General features: G+C 40.5%; 1 protein-coding gene across 21 annotated transcripts in view; it reads right to left on the bottom strand.

The window, feature by feature from the left end:
• The window catches only part of LOC103346935 (rho GTPase-activating protein 20), an 84,362-nt gene that overhangs the window by 43,458 nt on the left and 12,971 nt on the right, over window positions 1–27,933 (bottom strand). For 13 of the 21 annotated variants that reach the window (XR_016211608.1, XR_016211609.1, XR_016211611.1 and 10 more), the window contains exons 3-7: window positions 23,894–25,844; window positions 6,068–6,256; window positions 4,729–4,881; window positions 2,788–2,982; window positions 694–786 (exon numbers count right to left, since the gene is read on the bottom strand). The gene's annotated coding sequence lies outside the window, so the exon portion shown is untranslated. Of the gene's footprint in view, window positions 1–693; window positions 787–2,787; window positions 2,998–4,728; window positions 4,882–6,067; window positions 6,257–6,564; window positions 7,527–23,893; window positions 27,489–27,933 lie in introns of those variants that run through there. The other 8 variants (XM_089301963.1, XM_089301961.1, XM_089301964.1 and 5 more) reach the window with 6 other exon arrangements.

Below are 27,933 nucleotides of genomic sequence, written 5' to 3' on the forward strand. Positions count from 1 at the left end.
TACTTGTTACCCTCTCTGTCTTTCAAACACAGAACATGAATGACAACTGAAAAAAAAGATTTTGATCTGGTTAAGTCCCTTTGTGGAGACAAGTTGCATAGCAAAGGGCACAAATAAACATAGATGAAAATGTATTTCATACAAATAACTGAAAATACACCATGTTTCTCTTATTTAAAAATAGATCCAATGATAGAGGACAAAAATAGGTAACATGGTAACAAAAGTTGACTTGGGTTATCAGAAGGTCAACTCATTTTCCTACCTAGATGGTTTATTATGATCTTATTGCTGGGTCACAAGGTTTTGGCCAGACTGGAACACAATTGTCAACACTCATAGACACAAGGTAGCTTTTCTATGTACACTTTAAAAACAGGCACCAGCAAATACTGCTGGCTTTCAATGATGCAGAATGGAAGGATCCCTACTGTTCCAATTTTACAAAATATAAATAAAAAATCTGAAAGAGAGAGGAGAGTATCCATTCTACAGTTATTCCAACATAAATGCTTATTATGGTGATAGTGAACAAAATTACTTGAAATACAATTTCAGATATTTCACAGATTATTTACAAGTAATCAAAACAGAATTCCTCAAATTCCTCAAGGACTCTCTGGATCTGATGCTCATTTGAATACTTTTCTGAGTAGATAGAAAATTCAGTTTCACACCAGTCACAGATCTTACCTGATGGATTCTTTAAGCAAAGAAAGATTAAGATAAAGGCTTCTGTCTTCTGTTTCCTTCCAATCTTTAGTCAATCATCTAATAGTGGAACACCTGAGGAAAGTGTAAATAGAAATCACACAATCAGACATGGGTAAATTTTGAAAGCATGTGAAGGGAATCTCCTGTGTCCTGGACACTCAATTGCTCAAAGGATGCAAAAGGTGAAAAGAAAATGGTTCAGAAACACTTTATTGGATGTGCTGTTGGGAAGCCACAGGATGAACTTCCTTGGCTGGGGAATGAAGGGAGGGACCATGGAAATGTCAAACTACAGCACAACTGGGACACCCATCGAGCCCACAGTTCAGCTTCCTCAGTAATGCATGACATTAAATGAAATTACTCAAATAAAGAACCTAGAAACAACAAAGCAGTGTGTTACTCAGTGTGTTAATATTCTTGAATTGAGAAATCCCCCATGTGAACTTCCTACTCGAAAAGCTGAATATCACAGTCTTAGTGAGCTTGAAGAAATTCATCTTAATTTAAACCTGGCAGCATTAGTCACACCTGGTTGGGAATTTAGGCGTTACAGCGTAGCATTCTACCACCATTCTGTTCTTTCACATACAAGACATGGGGAAAATATTAAACACTACAATTGAAATGAAATTGCAAATGGAAGCAGAAGGGAAAAATGTCTCTGTGGGAATATGTACCCTATGATGCTAATGGTCTCTGAGCCTATATTTTAAAACAGGGTCGTGATAATGATCAGAAGAAGCTTCACTGCATTCTAATTATAAAGGCAGCTTCCGTTCAGCACGTATGTTTATATAGTGAGAAAATGATTAACAAGACAGGTGTGGAACCCTTGTTCTACTATGAGCCTTTTTATACACTCTAAGCAAAATACTACATTTTTAAAAACCTTCCTGCCCAAGTTTTCAGATCAAAATTCTCCCAGATAATACCTCAAAGAAATGGCAAGCTGTGGTTTAGAAAAATATGGAATTGACATAAATTTGGAGAAATCTCCAACGTGAGATGGTATGGATGAAAACAAATCATGATATTTTTCAAGAGAGCTTAAACTTGAAAGAAATCAACAACTCTCTGAGCTGGGGGAGTCTTCAATAGTGGTGCCCAAGAGTAAATTGTGATCTGTTACAAGGCTGGCAAATGACAACTACTGGGTCAAAAACAGGTCAAATACTTAACGTTACCCATGGTCATTCACTCACACAATATTGTCTCTGACAGTTTCAGGCTACAAGGTAAAGTTTCGGCCTACCCAAGTAAAGTGAAAGATAACAACATGTAAAGATTCTTTTTCTTGTCAGTCCTCCCCCCAAAATAGTTAACGATTTACACTGTACTAGATATTATAATGTCATCCAGAGTTGGTCTAGAGTATGCAGGAATATATGACCAGATGAAATGGAAGTAATATACCATTATACATAAGGAATGTGAGTATCTTTGGAATTTATTATCCACAGGTGAGTGCAACCGATCCTCAAGGACCAGAGAGACAACTGTACTCTCTGGCTTGGCCATGAGACATGGCAAATATGGAAACGTTGGCGAAAGGTAGTGTGAATGATTCTGAGTTAATCTTAAGAGTCCAGGGTAGCCACTAGCCCTCCAATGGCAGAATGAGAACTGTGAAAGAGACCCACTCTAGCTATCTACAAATTTGCATGAGAAACAAAACACTCATTGAGTCAGCCTGGTGTCACAGTGGGTTAAGCCACCATTTGTGATGCCCAAGTCAAAATGGTGGTACAAGTCCCAGCTGCTCTGCTTCCAATCCAGCTCCCTGCAAACGTACCTGTGAGACTGATGGATCATGCCCCAAGCTCTTGGGCTCATTGCTACCCATGTGGGAGACCCGGGGGTAGATCCATGATCCTTTTTTTCAGCCTGGCCCAGACCTAGCTGTTGCAGGCATTTGGAGGAGGGAACAGATTTTTGATATCTCTATCTATCTACCTATCTACCTACCTCTCTTTCTCTATCCCCTCCGTGTGTGCATATATGTGTATATGTATGCATATGTGCATCACTCGGACTTTCAAAAAGTAAACAGACAGAACAAAAAATACTTACTGTTGATATTCTCTGTTTGAATGTAGCAAAATCCAAATTTCATGGGTGAGTATACTCTGCTTAAGCTTTCCCATAGAGGCTGGCTTCTCAGATTGACAACACTAGGAAAAGCATCTCACTCAAAGTTCAGGTGTGGTTTAAGTCTCAACTTCTGATGTTGATGGGCTCAACTGCAACAGGTGTTCATTCCTCTACCTATGATAAGAAAAACTGAGTGATAGCTAATCCAGACCAGCGGCCCACCACACTCTTAGAATGCTGCATTTTCTGTGTAGAGCAATGTGTGGATGTCAGCCGTGACTCCTCAGCGTTTGGTTTAAATGTCTTCTACATAAGGGAAGCCTCCCAGCACAGGAGGTTGAGACAAGTTTGCTTGATGTTGCAGTGGATTAGTCCACCACCACTTGTGATGCCACACTCCATATTGGAATGCTGATTTGAGATCCAGCTGCCCTTCTATCTAGCCCCTTACTAGAGAACCTAGAAAAGCAATGGACTATGGTCCAAGGACTTGGGCCCCTAGCTACTTACGTGGGAAGCCCTGCCGTAGTTCTAGGATCTTGATCTGACTTGGTCCAGTGCTGTCTATTGTAGATATTTGGGTAGTGAACCACTGGTTTTGAGGTATACATATCTCTCTCTCTCTCTCTCTCTCTCTCTCTCTCTCTCCATCCCTCTCTCTCCCTCTGTCCTTAGTCATTCTAAATTTCAACTAAATAAATAAAATAGGACATTGAAAACCCCACAAGAGTGTACAGCAACACATAGATGATATAAAGCTCTAAGAATTTGTGCTAAAGATGCTAGCTGACAGGGAATGAACAAAATGCATGTCAACCTTTAAAAATGTCATTTCACAGAATGCCTAGTGAAACACCTCATGATGTGAAAAGGCATACAGAGCTTTCATTGCCACTTTTCCTGAAATGATCAAGCTCACTAACGTCAATAGCTCCCTTACTTCATAACGATTTTCAGGGTCCACACATTTGCAATGAGAACCCAGAAGCTGCCCTTGCTCTCAGGTTTTCAGCCTTTCCTGTCATTCCTTTTGCTACCTTTCTGAACCCAGTTTGGGCTGTTTTAAAGGTGAATGGCTCAGCTAAAGCAAAACCGGTGCTACAGAAGGAGCTGGAAACAACAGACTGGTTGCCATCTCCTACTACTGAGACCAACATTTCATTCTAGGGCATTACTTTCTGGACTTCACTTCTAGATGCACTACTATAATTAATCAGATATGTAGTAATAATAAGATCATTGCTTTGCCAAATATAGACAGGAAAGACTGACATTTAAAGTGTCATGGAGTGTTTTGGGGAAGATCTCATTATTGCCATTGTTTACCAAATTGACATATAATGTTTCAGGCAGTCTCTGCTTTCTAGAAGAATTTTTTAACATATTTCATAAAAAGACTACCAGAATTTTTATCTCCATGTTTTACTAAAACACCATGCCTGCTTTCCTTCTGAATCCACGTTTCAAGTGTTAGAGGTACTGAACAGCCCTAGAGTTCAACTGAATGTTTCAGTCTTAACAGAGCTCACTGAGGCTATTTGGAAACCTAGATGTCTGACTGCTCCTAATCAACGCTACTTCCATTTGTGTATGAGTAATTCCCTTATCAGCAAACTCCATTTGTTGGGTGATCTGTTCTAGCCCCCTGAAATCCCACTAGGTAATTCCAACAACTCTCAGGTTATGGTGTTTCATAAAAGCATTCCTGTAACCATCATTACATATTGATATCTATTTGTTTAGCACTATGAGATGAAGGAATGCAAGAGATTCCCCTCTATTCTTAAAAAGCACACAATTGGATTAGAACCGTAATCTTGGTTAATACCATAATTATTTGGCTATAATTACGGTTAAACCACAATCTTGCATAATTACAAACAGAAAAAGATGCATAATTAAATGAACCAGTTTGCTTACTGCATGATCCTCAGTCACGTATTTTCCTCTTTTCAGATCTCAAGTTCCAGAGAGGCCAGGACCTTGCTGAATTCGTCCTGGCACTTGGCACACAGTATTCTGCACACTCACAGATGCTCAATAAGTCATTTTTGATGAATGGATGTGCATTTGCTTAATAAAGGTGAAGATTAAATGAGTTACATACATGAAGACCTTAGGACAACATCTATTATTAAGACATTAATATAGTAAAATATTGGCCGGCGCTGTGGCTCAAAAGGCTAATCCTCCGCCTGCGGCGCCGGCACACCAGGTTCTAGTCCCAGTCTGGGCGCTGGATTCTGTCCCGGTTGCTCCTCTTCCAGGCCAGCTCTCTGCTGTGGCCCAGGAAGGCAGTGGAGGATGGCCCGGGTGCTTGGGCCCTGCACCCGCATGGGAGACCAGGAGAAGCACCTGGCTCCTGGCTTCGGATCAGCGCAGTGCAGCGGCCGCAGCAGCCACTGGAGGGTGAACCAACAGTAAAGGAAAACCCTTCTCTCTCTCTCTCTCTCTCCCTCTCACTGTCCACTCTGCCTGTTAAAAAAAAATTGAAAAAATAAAATATAAAAAAAATTATAGTAAAATATTATCAAATGGATAAGATTTACAATAGAGATTAGAATAGACATTCTAAAATTTATTTTAAAGTGACCTTGGAAAAAATAGGTGATAACAGAAAGAATACACCTTATGACACTATTGATGAAGGCAATGTATTAAGCATGGTGTTTAAATACATAAAGACTAAAGGTGTATAATAGCACTGCAATCCAACATTTGTTAAGCAAAACCCAAATAACATTTTTTATTTCAAAATAATGCATACTTTAAAACTGTTGTTAGGAGAGGAAGGGGGATGTAAATTAACACTTATCTAATCAACTGAAAGTATCTTCGGAGTTATTCAAAGACTCCCGAAGTAACTAAGAGGAATGCTCTGATTTCATAGCAAAGTATGTCTAGAATGATGCTCAACAGTATAATGTTCATAGAAGCATGAGCATTCTCCACCCAGGGTGACTGAGACCTTCAGAAGTTTACACAATATATTGGGAATTTCATACATTTAAATGAAGTATGAGTATCATAACGATACATGTCAATCTAGGAAAGCATCTGCAATCATCCTTTATAGGTAAAAATGTGTCTGAACAATTGATTAAATGGGCCATCTAGTATACCACGCGTATATGAATAGTTAAGTTCAAAATCCAATGCTATAGACTAAAAGCAATTATGTTAAAAGTATCCTACCTAGATAAATAAATGACAGACTCACTAGCCTTTCTAGCCATGATGACTCTCCAGGTGAACTCACCTCAAGCAAAGGAGCTCCTCCATCTCTCTACAGAAATGAACAGGAAATGCAAGAAGCAGCACCTGCTGCAGAGACCCAATTCCCACTTCACGGATGTCAAGTGCCCAGGATGCTGTAAGATAACCACGGACTTTAGCCATGTGCAAATTGTAGTTTTGTGTGTTGGCTGCTGCACTGTCCTCTGCCAGTCTAAAGGAGACAAAGCAATGTTTACAGAAGAAAATTCATATCTCATAAAACATACCTGAGAAACAAATGGTACTTCATATGAATCTAATTCCAAATAATTAGGACTCGTGTGGTAATAAAAGGAAATTTAGGAGGAAATTACCAAAGTAGGATACTCTTATTCCTGCCAAACCGTTCATCATCACAGTCTGATCACACTCAATATCAAAGTGCCATCTTTCAAGGACCCCAACCACTTTTTTTTTGGACAGGCAGAGTTAAACAGTCAAAGAGACACAGAGAAAGGTCTTCCTTTACTGTTGGTTCACCCCCCAAATGGCTGCTACGGCTGGTGCGCCGCGTCGATCCGAAGCCAGGATCAGGTGCTTCCTCCTGGTCTCCCACGTGGGTGCAGGGCCCAAGCACTTGGGCCATCCTCCACTGCCTTCCCGGGCCACAGCAGAGAGCTGGACTGGACTGGCGCCCCAACCAGGACTAGAACCCGGGTGCTGGTGCTGCAGGCAGAGGATTAGATAGTGAGCCATGGCACCAGCCTGACCCCAACCACTTTTAATATATGAGGTGACTCCCACCAGTTCCTGAGCCGAATACTTTGATAACCAATCCATAACACACAGCAACATATTCCTTTACATTGTTCAATTATCTCTAATTTTTGAAATCTATAGGGAAAGAAAGTGGTTTTCCATCTGCAGGATCACTCTCCAAATGCCCACAGCAGCTGTGGCTACACTTGGCCAAGTTCAGAAGCCTGGATCTCCAGCCAAGTCTCCTGGGAGGGTGGCAGAGTCCAAGTATTTGAATCAACAATGGATGCCTCTCAGAATGCGCATTAGCAGCAAACTGCATTAGAAGCAGAGGCAGAGGCAGGACTGAACACAGGTACTCTGTGTTCACTCTTCTCATGCCCCACATTCCACCATCAGCACATTTCCACCACTGTTATTTTGTATCTCCTTTCAAAAGCAAGAAAACTTGCCCCATACATGGTCAAGCTCTGGTTTTCACATTCACAGTACTTGGTCTTGGGTTCCAAGATGGCAGAGTAGGGAGGGAGCCTACTGCTCTAGCCCAGGAGAAGATAGCTTTAAAAAAAGTGGACAGAGTATAGTCTCAGAGAAGAGTTAGGGAGAAAACAGCAAAGGAAACACTACCAAAATTAAAGGGACATGGTGGACATACATAGATGGTGTGGGTGCCCAGGCTCAGGTCTCCAGCAGCAGAGCCTACACACCAGCATTGGAAAGGGGGGGGGGGGGTGAGACAAGACTACAGCAGCCCAAGCCAGTGGCAAAAATAGCTGCAAGAAGAACCTAGAGGGAACCCAGCTTGGAACCCCATGGGGGATAGTGTACCAGCTAAACTAGAGGAGGGAAATGAAAAAGGACAATCACTTTACAATGGCATCCTGTAACAAGCCGATAGAGCAGGTGTCGTTTTGGACATATGTAACAGCTGTGCCAGCTCGTGTCCATGCCCAGCAACTAGTTGAGTGCAGACCCTGACTGGTGGGGAGAACTAACAGGGGGATAGGAGCCTGTGACTATGTGAGGCTTCTGTACTGGGACTGTGAAAAAAACTGAGGGAGTGTGGGAGGGAGCATGGCTGGGACTCTGGGCACTCACACTGGGAGACTCCACACGCTCAGGGCTTCCTGGTTACCTGGAGAGAGACATCGCTGGAGAATCTGAACTTACACTGAGGACTGCACAGATCCTTTGTGTGCTCCTTGGGACAGAGTGGATGAATATTATAGCCACTGGGGCTAGCGCTGAGGTACTGGACTCCATTAAGGAGAGGAGCTCAGCTGAGCAGAAAAACTTTCCCTTCTGATAAAAAAGAGAGAGCGAGATTTATCATGCCCAACCTGGGTGTGTCAACATAGGCATGCCCTTAACCCTGGAGAACTGAACAGAGCTCTCAGGCCACATCCACTACAAGCCTCTATAGAGATTCAAAAGCAGACATTCCACTTATCTACACAGTCACAGTACAAATATAAAACACACCAGAGCAAAAAAGGAAAAAAAAAAAAAAGAACAATGAGTATCTCCACAAATGCCAAACAACAAATGCAGCAATTCAAGAAACAAGAAGGAGGAAGACAACATGAAGTCCCCAAAAAAACACAATGCTTCCATGCTAGATTGTGAAGATGATGAGATGGAAGAAATGCAAGAAACGGAGCTCAAAAAATTGATCATAAGATTACACAGAAATAATCAGAAGCAAACGCACAAACTACTGAAATCCATACAGCATATGAAAGGAAATTTCTCCCATGAAATTGAGATCAGAAGGAGAAATCCAAACGAAACGAAGAATTCAACAGAACAAATACAAAAATGCAACTGAGAGCCTTAACAATAGAATTGGTGAAGCAGAAGAAAGACTATAAGACTTAGAAGACAAAGCACAGGAAAGAATACAGTCAAACCAAAGACAAGAAGAGGAAATTAGAAACCTAAAAAACACGGTTGGGAATATACAGGATACTATAAACACACACACACACACACACACACACACACACACACATTTGGGTTCTAGGAGTTCCTGAAGGCATGGAGAGAGAGAAAGGATTAGAAAGCCTTTTTAGGGAAATATTAACAGAAACCTCCCTAGTCTGGAGAGATAAAAAGACATCCAAGTACAGGGAACATACAGGAAATCTAATAGACATGGCCAAAAAATACCCTCACCACAACACACTGTAATCAAACTCACCACAGTAAAACCTAAAGAGAAGATTCTAAAACATGCATGAGAGAAACGCCAGATTACTTTCAGAGAATCTCCAGTTAGACTCACAGCAGACATCTCATCAGAAACCCTACAAGCTAGGAGAGAATGGTGAAACTTAGTCCAAGTCTTAAGAGAAAAAAACTGTCATCCCAGAATATTATACCCTGCAAAAAGATCTCATTTATGAATGAAAATGAAATAAAGACCTTCCCTAACAAAGAGAAATTAAAACAATCTGTTGCCACCTGTCCAGCCCAACAAAAAATGCTTAAGGATGAGTCGCACACAGAAACACTGTCATCACTATGGAAGAAGGTGAAGGAAGAAAATCAATCAGTGAAAGCTCAAAGAAAATTCAAACTAAAAAATGGGAATATTTTTGGAAAAACGGCAGGAAAAAGTGATTACATATCAATAGTCACCTTGAATATAAATGGCCTCAACTCCCCCATTAAAAGGCACAGACTGGCTGAATGGATTTAAAAAAACATCTATTTGCTGCCTACAAGATTCACATCTCATCAAGAAAGATGCATGCAGACTGAAAGTGTAAGGGTGGAAAAAGATATGCCATGCCAACAGAATCCAAAAGGAGGTAGTGTAGCCATCCTAATATTAGACAAAATAGACTTTAACACAAAAACTGTTGAAAGAGACAAAGGATAGCCTTGGTGCTGTGGCACAGTGGGTTAACGCCCTGGTCTGAAGCGCCAGCATCCCATATGGACACCGGTTTGAAACCTCGCTGCTCCACTTCCAATCCAGCTCTCTGCTATGGCCTGGGAAAGCAGGAGAAAGGTGGCCCAAGTCCATCAGCACAGCTCCAGTCATTGTAGCCAATTGGGGAGTGAACCAGCAGATGGAAGACTGACTGACCACTCTCTCCCGATCTCTCTCTCTCTCCCGATCTCTCTCTCTCTGCCTCTGCCATCTCTATGTAACTCTTTCAAATAAATCAATCTTCTTTTTTCTTTTTTAAAAACTTTTATTTTTAAATATAAATATAAATTCTGAAAGCACAACTTTTGGATTATAGCGGCTTTCCCCCCCATAACCTTCCTCCCATCTCCCACTCCCTCTCCTATCCCATTCTTCATCAAGATTCATTTTCAATTATTTTTATGTACAGAAGGTCAACTTGGTATATACTAAGATTTCAACAGTTTGCACCTACACAGATACACAATGTATATAGTACTGTTTGAAGATTAGTTTTACCATTAATTTGCATAGTACAACATATTAGGGACAGAGATCCTACATGGGGAGCAAGTGTACAGTGACTCCTGTTGTTGATATAACAATTGACACTCTTATTTATGACACTAGTCTTGTTTATGTGGTCCCTTTGACATTTAATCCTATCTTTTTGATCAATTATGAACTGAAACTGATCACTTTGGCTAGTAAGATGGCATTGGTACATGCCACCTTGATGGCACTGATTGGGAATCCCATGGAACATTTCTAGCTCTACCATTGGGGTAAGTCCGAGAGAACATGTGCCAAACTATACATCTCTTCCCTCTCTTATTCCCACTCTTATATTTAACAGGGATCACTTTTCAGTTAAATTTAAACACCTAAGAATATTTGTGTGTAAATGAAAGAGTTCAACCAATAGTATTAAGTAGAAAAAAAAATACTAAAGGGAATAAAACAGTAAGTTTTTCCTTGACAGTCAGGACAAGCACTGATCGAGTCATTGTTTCTCATAGTGTCCATTTCACTTCTACAGATTTCCTTTTAGATGCTAAGTTAGTTGTCACTGATCAGGGAGAACATATGATATTTGTCCCTTTGGGACTGGCTTATTTCACTATGTATGGTGTTTTCTAGATTCCTCCATTCTGTTTCAAATGACCAAATTTCATTTTTTACTGCTGTATAGTATTCTATAGAGTACATATTCCATATTTCTTTAGCCAGTCTACTGTTGATGGGCATTTAGGATGATTCCATGTTTTAGCTATTGTGAATTGAGCTGCAATAAACACTGAAGTGCAGACAGATCTTTTATCAAATAAATAAATCTTTAAGAGGGGGGGCACTATGTAATGATTAGGGGATCAATTCAACAGGAACATGTAACTACTATAAATATATATGCACCTAATCACAGGGCAACTGGCTATTTAAAAGAAATGTTAAAGGATTTAAAGGGAGACTTAGACTCCAGTGCAATAGTAATGGGGAACTTCACTACTCCACTTTAAGCAATGGACAGATCAACCAGAAAGAACATCAACAGGAGAAGAGCAGATTTAATCGACGCTATACACCAAATGGACCTAACAGAGATCTAGAAAACTTTTCGCCCTACAGTCGCAGAATACACATTCTTATCAGCAGTGCATGAAACTTTCTCTAGGACTGACCACATATGAGGCCATAAAGGAAGTTTTAGCAAATTCCAAAAAAATCAAAATCATACCATGCGTCTTCTAAGACCACAATGGAATGAAGCTGGAAATCAGCAACTCAGGAATCTCTAGAGCATATACAAACATGGAGACTGAACAACATGCTCCCGAATGAACAGTGGGTCAAACAACAAGTCAACAGAGAAATCAAAAAATTTCTGGAAACAAAGGAAGACAACAACATACCATATCAAAACTTATGGGATATAGCAAAGCAGTGTTAAAAACAAAGTTTATAGCAATAGCTGCCGAAATCACAAAACTGGAAAAGCACCAAATAAATGAGCTACGTGCATCTCAAGGATCTGGAAAAAACAACAGTAAACCAAACCCAAAACTAGTAGGAAACAAGAAAAAAATTAGAGGAGAAATCAACAAAATTGAATTAAAAAATTTAAAAGATCAGCAAAACGAAGAGCTAATTTTTTTAAAAAAATAAACAAAACTGACACACCATTGCCCAACTAACCAAAAAAAAAAGACCCAATTCAATAAAATTAGAGATGAAAAAGGAAATGGACAACACACACCACAGAAATAAAACAAAATCATCAGAAATGACTACAAAGAGCTGTATACCAACAAACTGGGAAATGTAGAAGAAATTCCTAGACACATATAAGCTACCTAAATTGAGGCATGAAGACATAGGAAACTTAAACAGACTCGTAACCAAGACAGAAGTTGAATCATTAATAAAGGCCCTCCCCACAAAGAAAAGCCCAGGACTGGATGGCTGCACTGCTGAATTCTACCACACATTTAAAGAAGAATTAACTGCAATTCTTCTGAAGCTATTCAAAACAGTTGAGAGGGAATCCTCCCAAATTCATTCTACAAAACCAGCACCACCTTAATTCCTAAACCTGAAAAAGATGCAACAGAGAAAGAGAATTACAGGCCAATTTCCCTGAAAAACATACATGCAAAAATCCTCAACAACTTCTAGCCAATTGAATCCAACATCAGAAAGATCACTCACCCAGACCAACTGGGATTCATCCCTGGTATGCAGGGATGGCTTAACATTCACAAATCAATCCATGTGATACATCACATTAGAAAAATGCTGACAAAAACCATATGACTATCTCAATAGATGCAGAGAAAGCATCTGATAAAATACAACAGCCATTCATGACGAAAACTCTAAGCAAATTGGGCAAAACTTGGAAGCATTCCCACTGAGATACAGTACCAGACAGGGATGGCCACTCTCACCACTGCTACTCAATATAGTCCTGGAAGTTTCAGCCAGAGCCTTAAGGCAAGAAAAAGAAATCAAACGGATACCAATTAGAAAAGAGGAAATCAAAATTTCCTAGCTACAGATGACATCATTCTATACGTAGGGGATTCAAAAAAATGCCACCAAGACTCTACCGGAACTTATAGGAGAGTTTGGTAAAGTAGCAGGATATAAATTCAACACACAAAAATCAACAGCATTTGTATACACAAACAATTCCAGCTGAGAAAGAACTTCTAAGATCGAACCCATTCATAATAGCTACAAAAAGTCAAATACTTTGGAATAAATATAAGCAAGGATGTCACAGATCTCTCCAATGAGAATAACAAAACATTACAGAAAGAAATAGAAGAAGATACCAAAAAATGGAAAAACCTTCCATGTTCATGGTTTGGTAGAGGCAATATCATCAAAATGTCCATTCTTCTGAAATCAATTTAAAAATTCAATGCAATACTGATCAAAACACCAAAGACAATCTTCTCAGATCTAGAAAAATGATGCTGAAATGCATATGAAGACACAGGAGACCTCAAATAGCTCAAGTCAGCTTATACAACAAAAATAAAGCCAGAGGCATCACAATACCAGTTTTCCAGACATACTCCAAGGCAGTTATAATCAAAATAGTCTGGTACTGGTACAAAAACAGATGGATAGAACAATGAAACACACAGACTAGACACACCAGAAATCAATCTACACATCTACACCCAATTTATATTTGATTAAGGAGCCAAAAAACCGATCCCAGGAGCAAGGACAGTCTCTTCCTGAAATGGTGCTGGAAAAACTCGACTTCCATACACAGAAGTATGAAGCAAGGCCCCTACCTTATCCCCTTACTCAAAAATCCACTCAACATGGATTGGAGATGTAAATCTATGACGCAACACCATCAAATTATTAGAGAACAGTGGAAAAACCCTGCAAGACATTGGCACAAGCAAAGAGTACTTGGAAAATACCCCAGAGGTGCATGCAGTCAAAGCCAAAATTAAACATGAGATTACTTCAAATTGAGAACTTTCTGTATGGCGAAAGAAACAGTCAGGAAAGTGTAGAGGCAACCAAAGGAATGGGAGAAATTATTTGCAAACTATATGACTTAAGAAGGATTAATAACCAGAATCTACAAAGAGATCAAGAAACTCCATAACAACAAAAAACAACCCAGTTAAGAGATGGGCCAAGGACTTAAACAAACATTTTGCAAAAGAGGAAATCCAAATGGCTAACAGACACATGAAAAAATGTTTAGGATCACTAACCATCAGGGAACTGCAAATCAAAACCACAATGAGGTTTTGCCTCACCCCGGTTAGAATGGCTCACATACAGAAATCAGCAAACAAGAAATGCTGGTGAGGATGTAGGGGAAAAGGTACCCTAATCCACTGTTGGTGGGAATGCAAACTGGTGAAAACCACTATAGAAGACACTTTGGAGAAACCTCAGAAGTCTGAATATATTCCTACCATATGACCCAGCCATCCCACTCCTTGTAAGTTACCAAAGAGAAATGAAATCATCACACAAAAGAGCTATCTGTATCTCCATGTTTATTGCAGCTCAATTCACAATAGCTAAGACATGGAATTAACCTAAATGCCAATCAATGGAAAACTGCATAGAGAAATTAACGGATATGTACTCTATGGAATACTACATTGCAGTAAAAAAAAAAAATCCCATCATTTGAAACAAAATGGAGGAATCTTGAAAACACCATACTTAGTGAAATAAGCCAGTCCCAAAGGGACAAATATCACTTTCTCCCTGATCTGTGACAACTAACAGGACACCTAAAAGGAAACCTCTAGAAGTGAAATTGACACTAAGAGAAGCAATGACTTGAACAGCCCTTGTCTTGACTGTCGAGAAATAGTTTATGCTTTTATTGTTTTCACTATGCTCTTTTTTCTACTTAATGCCACTGGTTGAGCTCTTTACTTAACATAGAATTAATCATAGATGTTTAAATCCATTTGAAAATAGATCCCAGTTAAAAAAAATAAGAAATGGAATAAGAAAGAGAAGAGATGTACAGTTCAGCAAAAAGTTCCCATGGACTTACCCCTAAGGGTAAAGCTAAAAACTTGCCATGGGACTCCAAATCACATGAAGCTGGGTGGTACTAATGCCACCTTACTAATCAAAGTGATCATATTAGGTGTGTAACTGATCATATAGATAGGATGAAGTGTCAAAGGAATCACATAAACAAGACCAAGTGTCTGCTAATGACAATAGAGAGAATTAAAAAGGAGAGAATGATCCAACATGGAAAGTAGTCCACACAGCAGACTCACATAATGACAAATGCCCTAAACAGCACTCTGACCTCAGAATCAGCCCTTAAGGCATTTGGATCTGACTGAAAGGCCCATGAGAGCATTTCAGGCATGGAAAACCAAGATACTGTGGCAAAAAAAAAAAAAAAATGATCACCATGAAGGATGTCTGTGAATGAGGTTCCAGGGTAAAGAAGAGGCCATCAAAGAAGGATGAGCTTTTCTTTGAAGGGAGGAGAGAACTTCCACTTTGCTTATGGCCTTGTCTAAATACTGCCAGAGTTTGTGGACTCAAAATGCCTCCATAGCCTTGGCAGCTCATGTCAAGAGCCTCGGGTGATTACTGATGTCATCAATACGAGTGTCAACTGTTAAATCAACATTACAGGAGTCACTGTGCACTTACTCCCCATGTAGGACCTCTGTCCTTAATGAGTTGTACTATGAGAATTAACTGTAAAACTTGTCTTCAAACAGTACTTTATACTTCGTGTGTGTGCATTAGGGTAAACTGTTGAAATCTTTACTTAATATAGAGTTGGGCTTCTGTATATAAAGATAAGTAAAAGTTAGTATTAATGAAGAATGGCATGGGCGAAGGAGCAGGAGGTGGGATGAGACTGGGGGGTGGGAGGGTGGGTATGGGGGCAAGAACTGCTATATTCCTAAAGATGTACCTATGAAATTTGTATTCATTAAACAAAATCTTTCTTAAAAAACTCACAGTGTTCATACCACACAAAATACTGGATGACGGGTGCATTATGAACACCCTGATGCTAGAGAAGAGCACCGGAGATGGTTATTCATGCAATCACCCCACTAAAAATGTAAAACTGTAACTGTGACAGCTGCTATGAAAGGGGAACTGGGCCTGGCTTTGTGGTGTAGGGAGTTAAGCTGCCACTTGCAGCACTGGCACCCCATATGAGTGCTGGTTCGAGTAGCAGTTGTTCCACTTCTGATCCAGCTCCTTCCTAATGTGCCTTGGAAAGCAGAAAAGAATGGCCCAGGTTTTTTGGCCCCTATGCCCACCATGTGGGAGACCAGGAAGAAACATTACTATGCTCCTAAGTCTGCATATATATTAAATACATGACATTTGTTCACTTAACATTTTCATTAGATTTCATTTAAGGTAAATAAAATTCATGTATTTCACACATACAAATTTAGGAACATAGTGATACCTCCCACCCTACCCTTCTTCCCATCCACTCTCCCACCCATTCTCCTCCTTCCTCTATTATTCCCAAGAACTGTATCTATGAACTATATTGAATCTGTTAAGACTAACTGAAAATAAAATAAAACCCTTAAAATAAAAAAAGGAAAGGTCAGCTGAATCACAAGAAGGATTTCAAAAACAAAAAGGGGACCCAGCTTATAAACAAAAAAACTACAATGGCTGTTCTGTTGTTCAGTGATGATTTGTTTTCCTTCTTTGACGTTCAGTTTCCTAGTTAAACCTAATTTTATTTTCCTGAGGTAAACATACTTTTTTTAATTTCTGGAGCACCTAGTGTGTACATCATGGCATTATACTTTAAATTACTTCCACCTTAAAAAAAAAAAAACTTAAAAATAATTCTACAGATGAGACATCTGAAATTCAGGGAGATAGAGAATCTCCCCTGAGTCCTATGCTATTTATCATCTCAATGATCTGGGGAGTGTAAATAGAAAGAGAAGTCAGAGAAGAGAAGGACGGGTGCCCGCCCGAAGGATTCCAGAATCCAGGTGCAGAGGGGCAGTCTCCAGCATCCAAGGAAGTCCATTGACAGGCTGAAATTTATATGAGACTGTATTCATTTGACTTAAATTCCCAATTTATGAATTTTTAATGGTTCAGTTTGAAATATATGAAGAAACATTTATTGAATGAATACAAAACTAGACCATGCAACTTATTCTTATCCATACAGAAGGAATTTCACATTGTTCTATCTATACAGAAAGGTTTACTGTCATTGGAAGCAATTTTTTTTGGGGGGGGGAGATTTATTTAGTTAATTGAGAGAGTTATAGACAAAGAGTGGGAAAGACAGAGAGAAAGGTTTTAAATCCACTGCTTCCCTCCCCAAATGGCCACAACTGCCAAAGGTGGGCCGAATTGAATCCAGGATCCAGGAGCTTCCTCCAGGTCTCCCACATGGGTGCAGGGGCTCAAGCACTTGGGCCATCTTCTACTGCTTTCCCAGGCCATAGCAGAGAGCTCGATTGGAATAGGAGTAGGAAGGACATGCACTGGTACCCATATGGGATGTCAATGCTGCACGTGGAGGTTTAGCCTACTACACCACGGTGCCAGTCCCTGGAATTAGGTTTTGAATATTTTCTTTAGTATAGTCTGTCACTCTGTGGCCTAGGGAAAATGTTTTGGATTTTCTGGGATTGAAAAAGCATGGGTAGTGATTTCAAGCTTTCTTATTTCAACCACTTTCTAGGCTGTGAGTCTTTGCAAACGTGATGAATGCAACAATGCATCAAAAAGATACCATATATATATATACACACACACACACACACACGTATGATATATATATATACACATATGTATGATATATACATATATACACATATGTATGATATATGCATATATACAAACACACACACAACATGTAATATGAAGAAGTATGTTTTATCACAGGAATGCAAGTGTGGTTTAGCATCTATAAAAAAAAAATCAATGAAATCACATCAGCAGAACGAACAACAAAAAATAAATGAACATCTCAACAGATTCAGGGAATGCTCCCGTCACAAGATTCAAAATCCCTTAATGATAAAAAAAAATTCTACTAACAAGGTACAGGAGAAATATAGCTCAAAATTATCAAAGCTAAATGATAAACAATAGCCAATATCATACTGAATGGGAAAAAGCTGAAAATATTTCATCAGAGTTTTGGAGCAAGATAAGAACTCCACATAGACCATTCTTAGTCAATACAGTATCTCAAGTACTCACCAGAGTACTCAGGTAAAGTAAAGAAATAAAGGATGAAAATTGGGAAGGAGGAAATCAAAATACCTGTTTTTTCAGAAGACCTGATTTTAGACGGAAAAACTTAAAACACCGCAGTCAAAATATGTTGGAAGTGATAAACCAATAAGTCACAGGATACCAAATCAATGTTAAAAAAAAAAAAAGTTGCATTCTTACACACCAATAATGATCCTCTGAAAAGGTTAGTTTAAGATCTTTGTAAAAAGTAAGCATGGGAAGAGGAGAGGGAAAAGGAAGGAGGGTGGAGGTGGGATGGAGAGTTGAATGGAAAGTATCACCATCTTCCTGAACCTCTATATATGAAGTATATGAAATTTGTATATTTTAAATAAAAAATAGGAAACAGGAAAAAAGAAACCTAAATTTATAACAGCTACAAAAATTAAATATTTAGTAATAAATACAACCAAATAAGTGAAAGATCACAATAAAATTATAAAGCACTGCTGAAATAAATCGTCAGACACATGAAAATGTAAAGACATCCCCTGTTCATGAATTAGAAGAATTAACATTTAAATCTTCATATTCCCTAGGAAATCTACAGATTCAATGCAAGTCCTATCCAAATACCAATGACATTCTTTAAACCGTCAGAAAAAAAGCTTCTAACATTCATATGGAACCAGAGAAGGCCCAGAGAAGTCAAAGTGATCCTATACACACCTGGGGGCATAACAATACCTGATTTCACAAAGTTATAGTAACTAAAATAGGATGAAACTGGCATGAAAATAGATACAAAGATCAATGAAAAGAGAAAAAAATATATAAATACAAACATACATACATAACAGCTACCTGATTTTTTGATGAAAATCCCGAAGTCTTTTCAATAAGTGGTGCTGACAATACTAGATAGACATATATAGAAGAATGAAATTAAATGCCTGTCTTTCACAACATATAAAAATCAACTCAGATGGATCAAAGACCCGAAAATACGAAATTGCTGGAATACAACATAGGGAGACACCTCTTAAAAGAGGCAGAGGCAATGACTTTTTGTTTAAAACCCCAGAAGTTCAGGTAGCAAAAGTAAAACTAGATCAAACTCTGAAGCTTCTGTACAGCAAAGAAAACAGTAACAGAGTGAATAAACCACCAATGGAAAGGGATAAAATACTTGCAAACTACTTACTTATCCAACAAAGGATTAATAGCCAGAATATCAGGAACTCGACAAATTCAAAATCAAGCATCCAATACAGTTAAGAAATGGGCACAAGGGGCCTAAAAAGACAATTCTCAAAAGAAAAAAAAAAAAAAGGAAATGACCAACAAATATATGAAAAAAACTATTACGAGCCATCAGAGAAATGAAAATAGGGGCCCACACTGCAGCATTCTAGGCTAAGCCTACGCCCACAGGGCTGGCGTTCCATGTGGGCACTGGTTCATGTCCTGGCTGTTCTTCTGATCCAGCTCTCTGCATATGGCCTGGGAAAGCAGTGGAAGATGGCCAAAGTGCTTGGGTCCCTGCAACCACCTGGGAAGAAGCTCCTGGCTCCTGGTTTTGGATGGGCTCAGCTCTCACCAATGTGGCCATCTGGGGACTGAACCAGTGTATGGAAGACCTTTGTGTGCCTACCTCTCTGTCTGTAACTCTGCCTCTCAAGTAAATCTTTTTTTTTTTTAAAAGAAGAAATGCAAATCAAAACCCCAAAAAGATATCACCTCATAACGCTAGAATGCCTATCAAAAAGAAAAAGTAAAAAATTCTAGCAAGGATATGGAGAAAGGAGAACTCTCCTATACTGAGTGTGGGAATCCAAATGAGTACAAGCACTGAGGAAAACACCGTGGAGATCTCTTAAAAACTAAGAATAGCACTGCCATATGACTCGACAATCTCAATACTCTGTATACATCCAAAAGACATGAAATCACTGGATCTAAGAGACACCTGCTCCACCATGATTACTGCAGCACTGTTAACAACGGCCAAATTATGGAATCAACCAACGAATCCATCATCTGATAAAGAGATCAAGAATTTGTTGTGTATCTACCAAATGGAATACTATTCAGCCATTTAAAAATGAAATCCTGTCCTTTGCAGCAAAATGTATGCAACTGGAGGATATCATGTTAAGTGAAAAAGGCCAGACACAGAAAGACAAGTAACACGTGCACGGCTTCACATACGCAAGCTAAGAACCTGACTGCATAATGATGAATAAAGGATGGCAGGCACTGCGGCGGATGAAGGGAGTTTCGATGAGGGGCACAATATCAGAGTCGGATCAATGGAATAAGTTCCTATCGTTACACAGCACAGTGAGGAGACTAGCTCACAATAACCTAGTATATGTTACATGAACACACAAAAGAAATTCCAGGCCTTCTGTCATAAAATAGTGACAAAGAAAGGGAAATGCTGATTATCCCATTTTTCAACAGGACACAGTGCAGACATGCACCGAGACATCATCCTGTAGACCCTAGGTATGTGAAATTATTGCTAATGTCAAAATTTTCAGAAAACAGAACCATACCGTGCACCAGCAACACCACCACTGGGTACATGTCCCACAGAAAGGAACTAAGTGTAAGTAGTTCTGTGTATCTATAGCTCCGTGTCTGAAGCACCAGGGAGCAGTTCATACATCTACAGTCCCATGTCTGAAGCACATTTTCAGCCATGAAGGAAAAAGCAAGGAGCATCTGGTGTGCCCATCAACAACGATAATCACTTGCCTCTTGAAACAGCAGACCAATAAAACCCACCTGCCAAACGGCATGTGAGAGTAACCACTTCTCCAAATGCCACCGTGGGAGAAAAAGGAATGATTTAAGTTTTGTCTGCAAAGCAGACATTCCTGGGGGACTTTTCCAACTGGGTTGGATGGAATAGGAAAACCACAATCAGAAATCCAAATTGACAGGCAGAAGATGTCCCCAAATCAGATATGCTCGGGAGCAGAAACTCATTCTCATACCACAGTCCCCACTAGGAGGGCAAGGATGCAGATAAAGTAGACTGCATTTCTGTCTCACTAAAAGGGAATAGTATCTTGGCAAACAAAATGAGCGGAGAGTTCATCAGACTAAGTGGTCAGGAGTTTGTTGTATATATGCAAAATGGAATACTATCCAGCCCATTTGAAAAGAATGAAGTCCTGTCACTTGAAGCAAGAAGTATGGAACTGGAAGTAAGTGAAAACAATCCAGACACAGAAAGACAAATACTGTACCCACTCCCTCACAAACACAAGCTAAAAACAATCGGGGGCCAGTGCTGTGGCATGGTAGGTTAAGGCTCTGCCTGTGGTGCCAGAATCCCATGTGGGCACTGGTTCTTACCCCTGCTGCTCCTCTTCTGAACCAGCTCTCTGGTTATGGGTTGAGAAAGCAATGGAAGGTGGCCCTAGTGCTTGGGCCCCTACATCCACTTTGGGAGACCCACAAAAAGCTCCTGGCTCCTGGCTTTGAATTTGCTCTGCTGCAGCTGTTGCAGCCATTTGGGTAGTGAAGGAGCAGAAGGAAAACATCTCTCTGTCTCTCCCTCTCTCTGCAGCTCTGCCTTTCAAATAAAAATAAATAAATCTTTAAAATACACCAATCTGAATATATAATAATTAATAAAGGATGTAAGAGGTTGGAGGGAAAATGCAAGGAGTTTGGATGATGGGTACCAAGTCAGAGTAAGATCAAAGAAATAACTTCCTAATGTTACACAGAATAATGGAGAGGATAGCTCACGATAACGGAGTATGTGTTGTATGAACATACAGAAGAAATCCCAAGACTTCAATCATAAGTACTGACAAACAAAGGGAAATACTGATCACCCCATTTTTAATCAGGACACATTACAGACATGTACCAAAACATCATACAGCAGCCCTTAAGTAGGTACAATTATTGTTAACTTCAAAATTAATAAAAAAAAAAACATAACCTTCACATGAACTAGAAACTCCATCGCTGTGTATACACCAAATGGACAGGAACTAAGTATTTCAGATACTTTTGGTCCCATGTGTAATGCACCAGGGATGACGTACTTAGACTCTGATGACATTTTCAGCCATGAAGAAAGAAGCAAGGAGAAGTCTGGTGTTGGCTTACATAACAGGAAGCACGTGCCATTTGCTACAGCAGGTCAATAAAATCCACTGGCCAGGTAGCATGTGAATAATCACCACTCCAAGTGCAACCGTGCAACAAAGAGGAATGACAGTTTTGTCTACACAGCAGGCATTCCTTGGGGACTTCCACAACTGACTTGGATACAATAGGAAAGCTACAAGCTGAAATCCAAGTCGACAGGCCTATGATGTCCCAAATAATATAAGCCAGGGAGACTCCACTATGAAAGCAAGGATGCAGATAATACATAGTGCGGTTTTGCTACATTAAAAGGCAGTAGAATTTTGGCAATCAAAATAGCTGAGAGTTGGTCAGTGAGGTTAGGCCCGTAGCACAGATATCAACAGTGTCCCACCAAAGGGGGTACTCCAATGTAAGGGTATGGACTATCCAGTTTGAGGCCACACAAAGGCCACTAGCAATTGGTGATGTCCCAAGAATTGGTGGACATGTGAATTTCAAGATGGCCTTGAGTAAGGGTGGGCTGCTCAAGGACCAGTAGGATGATCACACGTTCTGCCCACTTCCATCTAACTTGAGATTCCCAGTGGCTGGAGGCCAGGACACAGCTCATAATGCTGAGTGAGGTAGTCCAAACTCTCTGTGAGTCAAACAGTAGTGTCACTAAAAGCTCACAGCTAAGTTCAAGTCCTTTACCCATGTGAGCCTCAGAACCACAAACTATCCGCCAAGGTGCAGCCTTGTGGGTGACTGGTGAGATAGGTGGGTCTTAGGGTTCACCAGAGGTGAGGATGTTGGTGTTATCACAAAGTGAAAATGTGCTGGGCTTCCTTGGTTGAAACGGAGTCACTGAGGAGAAGGAGTTATATGGGGATTTGCTGAGGAATTTTTCTGAATTCCTTTTTCAAAACGTACACCAAAAATTTGAGGTTGCAAGCTCTCACCTCCTATGGGACTAAGGTCCACACCGACTGGCACAAGTCGTCAGATGCTGATGTTTGAGGCCCATTTTTCCTCCTCCTCTTGATTATCAGTTGAAACAATGTCCTCAACATGGATGCTAGATGACAACTGAAGGCCAGCCAGAGCCTGTTAACACAGACCACGAGCCCTGGGGGACCAGAGGCAGCCCACAGAAGTCTCAGAAAGGTGCAGTGTTGGCCTTCAAGTTAAAAAGTAAATGGCCCCAAATCTCCACCGGACACAATAAAATGCTTGCCACACCAATAATGGCAAAATTCTCAGGGGCAGCCTGGTAATGTCAAGTAAGGCGAATTCAAAGCGAGGCATGACCTTCTTGAGGTCGTGGTAATCTGCAGGATGCCTCCAATCCTATCCTCCAGCTTTGAGAAGGTGCTTGATGAGTGGGTTAATAGATGACTCAGCGTATTTCAGACAATACTTCTACTACATCAGGGACAGCTATGCTAATTCCCCACTTGTCTTGCCTGAGTGGCTATTTTAGGGTGCTGACAATATAGGGAGGTGTGTGGTAAATGTCCAGGCTCTAGGCAAGCATGCCACATCAGTACAAAAGACTTGGGCTTGATCTAGGTGAAGAACAGAAGTGTTAGGCTGTCCATACCAAGGAACAGAAATGACAGCCGAGCAGTGGGCAGAAGCAACACAAGGACTCATGGGAAGAGGTTGGGTCCTGTCTTAATGATGGCCATGGCAGTCGACCCAAGGGCATGTCCTCTCCATAGTCTGTCAATGAATATTGCTGGGCAGATGCACTCTACTGGGAAAGATCACAATGCCGTAGGAGTTAGTGCCCAATGATCCACAAGGCTCTATAATGTGACCCTACTACACGGTGGTTGCCATCCATAAAGTTGCCTGGTGATGACAGCTTACCTTCGTGTGCAGAAGAAGCCTACCATTGTTGAATCTCTGGTGGTCTTCTGTCTAGAAGGCATCCGTGGTGTCCAGAGGGTCTGGAGAAACTCATGAGACTTGCCTGAAGTGAGCCAGTAGGCAGCAGTGCAGCCTGCAAAGCCATTGGCTTTGTTGTTGATGCTCAGAATAGGTCCCATCATGTACACAATGGATCAGAGCAAGTCAGAGAGCACCACATTCGATTACATAGCACTGGACTGCAGGGAGATGTTGAACGAAACTCTGGCTGTGAACACTCTACGTGTCCACCTTGCTATTTCCCAGGGTGCGTAGCGTTTGCATAGCTTGATTAACTTCTGAAGTGGACGCCAACAGGGCCAGAAATTTTGCTTGGTCCTGTGGTGGGACCGCTCTTACAAATACCGACGGGAATGCTGACGTTGTGGAACTGCAGGTAAGGCGTCAGCTAACAAAGCTTCCATTTCATATTGTAGTGCTGGGTCATGCCCCAGCTGCTATGCTTCCACTCCAGCTTCCTCCTAAGGTGCAAGGAAAGACAGTGGATCCTGTCTGAAGATCTCAGGCCTCTGCAACCCATGTAGGAGAAGAAGATGGAGTTCCTGCTCCTGGCTTCACCTTGGCTAATCTGTAGCTGACGCAGCCATTTGGAGAGCGAGGTAGTGGATTGGACAATATCCCGATATCTCTCCCTCCGTAATGTTTTTTTTTTTTCCAAATAAAAAATCATTACAATATAACAATAGCCAAGGAACTGAGACAGAGTTGTTAAGATGCCATTTGGGTTATCAACGCCCCATATCAGAGTGCCTGGATTTCCGTACAATCTTCTTGCAGTCCAGTTTCCTGCTAATATACACTCTGATGGGTAGCAGGCATTGGGTCAGATACTTAGGTCTCTTCCACCCCCGTGAGAGAAGTGGATGGAGTTCTTGGCTTCCGACTTTGGCCTAGCCCTTCCATAATGTTTGCAGGCTCCGGGGTTGAGGCCAACAGATGGAAACATTTTTCTCTATCTCACACTGCCATTCTAATAAATTAGAATATAAACGCATCAATACATTGTATTTGGCATGGCAATTAAAGACATCATCTTTGGTGCCAGCATCCCATTACAGAGTAATTACAGAGGATCAACACCTGGTCGTGCATTCAAATCCAGGTTCCTGCTTATGCATACCCTGGGAAACAACAGAGGATGGCTCAGATATTTGGGCCCTTGCCACTCAAGTGGAGTGATCCAGCCAATGGGAAATTTGTCTTCTTGTCTTTCAATGAAACAATGAATAACGCTTAAGCAAGTGAATGAATAATTCCACTGGGTCCAAGGTACCTTGTATGGGACTGTCCTACGGGCAGCTTTGCCATTCAGGAGTGGGGGCTGCACATAGTCGCTGAAGAATGCCTAACAGCCTCAGTAGCTCTCTTTTTTTCTTAATTATACGCCATACACGGAAATATAGAGGCTCCTTCTGTAGTGTGGTGTTTAACATGCTCTGGACACCCACTGCAGTAGAAAAAGGGACAGTTTATGGTCACCCTCTGTGCAAACATGACGCCATCTGTTTGTGCTTTCCAGACAAGTCGGACAGGATCTTGATGTAGTTCCGTGAGAGCTGCCAGCTGCCAACTCTGTTGCCCGGTGATTTATAGACTACTTCCTGTCAGGAACACGGCAAGGTTGCCCTTCTCAATGCGTCCCTGTCCAGTCTTTGAGCAGGCTTTGTGTCTCCATCCACAGCAAGGTGTGTACCTCTATGTGGACTTCCTTGGTGTCTGAGATACGGCACTTCACCATCTGAGACAGTTGCAGAGGAGGCAACTACTTTCTTACATGTCCTGGGTGGTGCCTGGCAGCATGTGAGGGGCAGCCGGCAGTCATCTGGTGCATCCAGACTCACCATCTCACAGCACACAAGACTCTGCATCACCCAGGTGCAGGTACAAATGTCTGAAATGATCCCATGAGATCATGTTACTTATATGCTGCGGACAGCAACACTCAGCACACAACCTTGTAAGAAGCCTCACTGTCTCACTGGGAGTCGGGGGGGGGGGGGCACAGAAAGCAGTGATAAACCAATGGGTGAACCCATGCACTTCATCAGCAATGTCAGTCCACAAGTCTGCCAGGTACTACTCTAATTCCCCCATGGCAAACAACAGAGAAATTTTCCACAGGTAAACTTTTAAGCCTCTATGACATGCTCTTATATTCATAACATGAAATATTCCTCAACACAACTATTAACAATAACTGAATTCAACAACATTGTAGAATACATGATGTTGTGCATGGAAAAATCTAAACACTCCACCAAAAAATGCTTCAAGATGAAAAACCAATTCAGTAAAGTCACAGGTTACATAATCAACATACAAAATACAGTAGCTTCTTTATATTCTAATAACCAACTTGCCAAAAATGAAATTTAAACATTAATCCCATACATAATAGGGACAAAAATAAAACATTTAGGAATAAATGTACCCAAATAAGTAAAAAGATATCTACAATGAAAATTCTAAAACATTGAAGAAATAAATCATCAAGGACTCCCAAAATGGAAAAAAATAGAACTTGCTCATGGATTGCAAGAATTAGTATAATTAAAATACCTATAAAGCAACCTACAAGTTAAATGAAATTCCTATCAAACACCAATGACATTTTTTTTACAGAATGAGAAAATAATCCTAAATTCCATAAGAAATCACAAAATATCAATAACAGCCAAAATGATCCTTAGCAAAATAAAAAAATCAACTTGGACACGTCAGAATACCAGACTTCAAAGCTTACTACAAAGCTATAGCAATCAAAGCAGCATGATCATGGAAAATTGATTAATTAATTAACCCACACAGGGAGAGCCAACTGATTTTTCATGAAAGTGCCCAGACTATACATTGGAAAAAAGTACAATCTATTCAGTAAATGGTGCTGGCAAAACTGGATGCATATATGTAGAACTGAATATTGCAGAACCATAAAAAAATTAAAACGCTGTTATTTCTATCAAAATCATTGCAACTGAAGGACTTCACGCTCAGTGAAATTATCCAGACACAGAAAGACAAATATTAGATGTTCTCCTTTATATATGGGAGCTAAAATTTTCTTTTAAAAAATGAGAAAACAACAAAAAATACAAAAAAGAAAATAATGCCTGTGTGTATCAGTATTGCTGCAAATACAGTTTTGTCACACTTTCTTTCATATCTTTGTCAAACAAATTCTTAAGAATGATATGCTGGCCGGTGCCGTGGCTCAATAGGCTAATCCTCCACCTGAGGCGCCAGCACACCATGGGTTCTAGTCCCGGTCCAGGCGCCGGATTCTGTCCCGGTTGCCCCTCTTCCAGGCCAGCTCTCTGCTATGGCCCAGGAGTGCAGTGGAGGATGGCCCGGGTGCTTGGGCCCTGCACCTGCATGGGAGACCAGGAGAAGCACCTGGCTCCTGGCTTTGGATCAGCGTGATGCACCGGCCACAGCGCACCGGCAGTGGCGGCCATTGGAGGGTGAACCAACAGCAAAAAGGAAGACCTTTCTCTCTCCTCTCTCTCTATCCACTCTGCCTGTCAAAAAAAAAAAAAAAAAAGAGAGAGAGAGAGAGACAGAAAAGAATGATATGCTACTATAATTTTAATAATTCATGATCATTTTAAAATTTACTGTGTATGAGTGTAGTTGACATTTTTATACAAACCTCTGATTTAATAAATATAAATCTCGTAAGGACACCTTTTGGATTATAGTCATTCTTCCCCCCATACCCTCCCTCCCACCCACAAACCATCCCAACTCCTACTCCCTCTTCCATCCCATTCTTCATTGAGATTCATTTTTAATTATCTTTACATACAGAAGATCAACTCTATACAAAGTAAAGATTTCAACAGACTGCACCCACACAGACACACAAAGTTGAAAGTACTGTTTGAGGACTAGTTTTACCGTTAATTCTCATAGTACAACACTTTAAGGACACAGGTCCTACATGGGGAGCACGTACACAGCGACACCTGTTGTTGATGTAA

Source organism: Oryctolagus cuniculus, chromosome 8 (genome assembly GCF_051225735.1).
Source record: "Oryctolagus cuniculus isolate XC-2025 breed Fujian yellow rabbit chromosome 8, ASM5122573v1, whole genome shotgun sequence".
In the NCBI taxonomy this organism is placed as follows: Eukaryota; Metazoa; Chordata; class Mammalia; order Lagomorpha; family Leporidae; genus Oryctolagus; species Oryctolagus cuniculus.